Raw genomic sequence first — 5681 nt, forward strand, 5'->3', positions numbered from 1 at the left:
TGTGTACTACTATCTGATATCTTAAATCCTCCTGTCTCAGAGACCTATAATGCTCACTGATTCTCTGTCTTAGAGCCCTGATCGTGCTTCCCACATACATTTGTCCACATTTACATTCAATAACATATACCGCATAATTGGTGTTGCAAGTAATATTAGACAGTATTTGGAATTGTTTCTTGGCAATATTATCAAATGTACATTTGCCATCATGTGCCAATCTACATATACCACAATGACCACATGTATAGAAACCTTTGGTGAGTGCTGTTAACCAATTATCATTGGGTTTATCCATAGAGTTACTGGGGCATAACATACTCTTCAGACTTTTGCCCCTTCGATAAGTAAAGTTGGGTCTGTCTGTAATATATTGCTTCAAACTATCATCCGCATATACTATATGCCAATGTTTACGCATACATTTAAGCAGCCAGCTGCACATAGGAGTATAATCAACAACACACCATATTTCTTCATTTTTATCTTTTTTGATGTATTTTAAAGTGTCTTCCCTAGGTATTTTCATTAGTTTTGCACAAGCTTTCTTAATAATGTGTTGTTCATACCCACAGTGAAAAAAACATGTATCCTTATCCTCAATACAATGCTGAAAATCCTGACCTTTGCTGCAATTACTTCTTGCTTGAATCATTTCTCCGAATAGAATCACACTAATCTGATGTTTAGGATGTGCACTAGTGGCATGTAGCATAGAGTTGCACCAAGTACTCTTTACCTTGTTAGACAATTTGTCCCTCCTCGTAGTTACATTCTTTTCAAAATACTTTTTAAGTTTGAGACGTCAGATGAATTTAAATAGATCAATCTGAGGTCTGTACAATTCGGCCATCTCTTCAGGGCAAAATCCCAAAACCCTTGTTTAAAAGACAGATGATGTCCCTGGATAATGTACTATTCGACAAATTCACAATACATAAAGTCCAGCGAACGAGGGTGGAAAATGCCAGAAGGCGCTCGCACATCAACAAAGGTTCATCCGGTGTATATTCAAAGAATAGTCTATTTATGCAAATCAAATAGTGGTGGATGACAGGCTGGCCATACACCTGCCACCACAGGTGTCAGAGATCCACACACTGAAGAGTGAGTGGTTGCCTGTACGACGAGCAAACAGTGGCCAGGGCACACCCGTATAGTAGATCCAGGAAATGTTCAGGAATTAGGTAGACGTCCGGCAAGCACCGTAATGTTGGGTATTTATTATAGATGCAAGTGAGTAGTCAAAGTCTCAATCAAATGACTACGTGTACAATGAGTCCATGTAGCAAAACAGCCCGTTGAAACTGAGTGGTCAAAGTTACAATCAGATGACCACATGCAACAAAAGTCCATACAGCAAAAACAGCCAACACGTGTTTCGTCTTCAAGACTTTGTCAAGGCTTAAGCTATGCGATTATGCGTATGTAGAAAGGAGTAGATAATTATCCATTGATGGTTGTCAAGGATCTTCAAGTAGAGTCAATTATAGGTAGAAAAAATCAGGAATGGCCATGATAAGCCTAGAGAACTTATTTGATTGAGACTTTGACTACTCACTTGCATCTATAATAAATACCCAACATTACGTTGCTTGCCGGACGTCTACCTAATTCCTGAACATTTCCTGGATCTACTATATGGGTGTGCCCCGGCCACTGTTTGCAAATTCACAATACATATTGTCCCTGTCAAAACACTGACTACTTCCCTTTGTCCCATGACCTTGTCCTCATTCCTTTCTTTTCAGAGTACCATCTTCTATTTCTTCTCCATGTTTTGTGGGATTATTCCTTTTCCAAGTGTGTTCTCGCTGACCCTGCTTCATTCTCTGCACCTCCCTTAAAAAACAACAGAGCATTGTGTGAGCTGATGTTCCCTCTCCTGCATCAGAGTCACTCTTGCTAGTTGGTGGGGCACTCATGAAGTAGACTCAGAGCTCCGTGACCCAGTCTCCAACATTTGGATTGTATTATCTCTATTAACTAGATGATCATATTTTCTGGATGTTAGAAATAGGGTCTCTAGTTGGCCGTCGGCTTGCATCCTGTCCAAATAGGGACCTTAACTCTAGTCAGGATAAAGGAAATACCCGCTCAGGTAACCTCTGCTCACCCCCTTGGTAGCTTGGCACAAGCAGTCAGGCTTATCTCAGAAACAATGTGTAAAGCATTTGCACATAACACACAGTAACACAGTGAAAACACTACAAAAAAGGACACCACACCAGTTTTAGAAATATAGCCAATATTTATCTATATAAAACAAGCCCAAATATGATAAAAATCCACCATACTGTAATAAATATGTGAATTCTGCAAGTTTTACTAAAAAAAACAGTTCCTTGAAGTTGATAGCTCCACCTGGGGGTGATCAACAAAACTAACAGTACAGACCGGCTGTGCTGTTGCGGGCCAGCTACGCTGTCAGGAAGACCCGCAAACAGTACCTTTGGATTTGCAGGGCGTCGCGATCCTCGCAGTGAGCTCAAGAGAGTGTTGTCGCTGGCGTCGCTGGCGTCGCTGGCGTCGCTGTGTCGGTTCTGGAGATGGTGCGGGGTTGTCGGGCCCTTGACATCACACGCGTTGCGTATCAAACTCCGGGCTAAAGAATCGAGAAGCGCTGGCGTGGATGGCATCAGGGCTGCGGTGCGAAGTGGGACGATGCGACGTGCGGTGCCCACACGTCACGGTGCAGGTAGCGGCTCGGTGACGACATCCAGCGGCGTCAGTGAGACCAGGGATGCGGTGTGAAGCAGGGTGGTGCGACGTGTACGGTACAGGCAGCAGCATTGTTGTTGCTGAAGCGCTGTTGTCGGTAGGTCCAAGCCGGCGGTGCAGGACAGGACGGTGCTTCGTGACCCTCACGAGCGGTGTCCACAGGCCACGGTGCAGGCTGGGATGCCTGATGACGACACTGGAGTTGATGGTGCTGGCGTTGGTGGGCCGGTGCTGCAGTGCGGAACGGGACGATTCTTTGTGCTCCTCATGAGCGGTGTCCACAGGCCACGGTGCAGGCAGCGGCGCCGGTGTCAGCAGGAGCGTCATCATCAGGGATGCTCAGGCTGCAGTGTGAGCAGTGGGCAGACTGTACCATCATGGCCAACACAGTGGTCTGGCCCAATCCACCCCCGGGGTGTGACTCCTGTCACCCCTAGGGGCAACTCTGTCCACCAGGACAGCAAGCCACAGTAGCCACTGGCAGCTGTCAGGGATGAAAGCCAGGCCCGAGACCTTTCAAGGCTCTCCAACCACTGTGACTGTGAAGAGTAGGGGCAGTAGCCCCAGTTGCCTGGCATCCTTTGACCACTCTCCCTTCCACCAGGTCTGGGATGACAGCCTGACACTGGTACTCCCCTCTGGGGCTCTGTATCTTCCCTCGAGGTGCAGCACCTCCAGAGTCCAGAATTGTCAGGCTGCTTGTGGAAGTAGTCCTACACAATTCTCCCTTCAGTGCAGGGCCGTTAACCTGCAACTGGTCTTCCAACCTGGTGTCTATACCCTCAGGCTGGACCAGGGTCAGGGGTGAGGCTTCCCTTTCCCAACCCCACTTTCTGGGGTCCTGCACCCCCCCCCCCCCCCCCCCCCCAGGAGTGGCCCCTCCAGAATCCAACATGGAAGGGGCACTGTTAGCAGTAGGGGGACACCCTGAACTTGGCCGTTCAATCCAAGATCTGTACCCTTGGATTGAACTGGGGTTGGGGATGGGTCCCTCTCTCTTCTGCCCCTACTCACAGGGTTCTGCACCCCCCTGCCATGGAAAGTACCCCTAGAAGTCACACCGGGGAGGATGAATGGGCAAACCGCCCCCCACATCAGGTCAGAGTTTACCCCCTGACTCTCCAGCCTAGGGTCTGTACCCTCAGACCAAACCATTGCCTAGCAATCCAAGACTTCCTGGGGAGCACACCTACCCCCATCAGGTCAGAGCTTACCCCTGAACCTGACCCTACAGCCTAGGGTAAGTACCCTAAGGCTGGACCACTGCCTGGCAAGCCAGGACTTCCTGGGCTGCACACCTACCCCCCACCAGGGAAACACTTTCCTTAAGGGCTACATGAGAGTCTGGCTGGTGCTGATCCCCTGACCTCTGCCAACTGGCAGAGAGAGCCTGGTTCCCCCCAGTTCAGAAATGGTATCACCAAGGTCATTCCTGGGGGGCTATTCCCTCAAAACTACCCCCTGACCCTCCAGGCTCTCCACTGGGGCCTACACCCCCCTCTCAACCCTCTGTCTGGACTTCTACACCCCCTCACTAGGAGTAGTACAGCCAGACACCAGAACTGGTGGGACGCTGGCTACAGCCGCCCACAAGTTCTCCTGATACTATGGGGTCTCCCTCAGCAGATGGCCCTACGATACAGGCTAGGTTCCCCTCCAGGCGTTCACTCATTGAACCCTCCAGGACCTGGGACGGGATCTCGGGCACTCTGGGACCTAGAGCCAGTAGAGTGTCCCTCCCACCACTAGGAATATGACTCCCCATGGCAGTTCCCCAATCCACCTCAGGTACCCTGTGCACCACTGGAGCTACCTCATACCCCTGAACCTCCTGGTATATGTTAACCCCCTCCTTCAAGTCGGGCACCAAGTCTCTGGGCATGTGCACTTCTTCAGCACTGGACATAAGATTTTTGCAACCACCATCTGACCTGGACTCGGCCCTCATGGCCTCCAGCTTCAGCTCTTCACAGCTCAGTTCATGAGCTTCAGACATTCCTTTTTCCTTGGCCAAGGCTCTCTCAGCTCTCTCGAGCTGTTCATCCAGGTCTCTCATCCACTGCTCCTGAGCTAGGAGCCATCCTTCTCTCTCTGGTTCCCTTTCAGGGCCAGTGCCCTCCTCCTCAGAATAGTCCTCCTCTTCAGAATTATCTGGTAGTGTTTCCTACTGGCGTTTCAACTCATAACAAAACAGGCCTGGATCAAGATCCTCCTTCTGGATCCCTTCTTCACAGTCAGCCCCCTTTCCTTGCAGAAAACTTTCAGCTCCCTCATTGTATAGATGAATAGGTGCCAGAAGTTGATTTCCATTCTGCCAAGGCCTCACAGGTGGAACCCCTAACCAGAGTCCAAGTATCAACAATATATCCAGGAGGACAGCAGAGAACAAAAAGGAAAAAACAGTATGTGGTCACGTAATGGTCTGCGATATGGTAGTAGTGTACACCAATCACTGTAGGTCAAGTGCAAATGCAAGTCCTATCCTCACCGCTGATAACCAATGTTAGAAATGGGGTCTCTAGTTGGCAGTCGGTTTACACCCTGTCCAAGCAGGGGCCTTCACTCTAGTCAGGATAAGGGAGAAACCCGCTCAGATAACCCCTGCTCACCCCCTTGATAGCTTGGCATGAACAGTCAGGCTTTTCTCAGAAGGAATGTGTAAAGCATTTGCACATAATGAATCAATCACGTAATTTATAAAGCGCGCTACTCACCCGTCAGGGTCTCAAGGCGCTGGGGGAGGTGGGGGGAGAGAACTACTGGTCGAACAGCCATGTCTTGAGGTGTTTCCTGAAAGTAAGTAGGTCCTGGGTCTGGCGTAGGTGGAGCGGTAGCACACAGTAATACCGAGAAAACACTACAAAAGGACACCACACCAGTTTTTGAAAAATAGCCAATATTTATCTATATAACACAAGACCAAATACTGTAAAAATCCACCATACCGTAACAAATATGTG

This window comes from Pleurodeles waltl, chromosome 3_1, assembly GCF_031143425.1.
Source record: "Pleurodeles waltl isolate 20211129_DDA chromosome 3_1, aPleWal1.hap1.20221129, whole genome shotgun sequence".
Taxonomy (NCBI): domain Eukaryota; kingdom Metazoa; phylum Chordata; class Amphibia; order Caudata; family Salamandridae; genus Pleurodeles; species Pleurodeles waltl.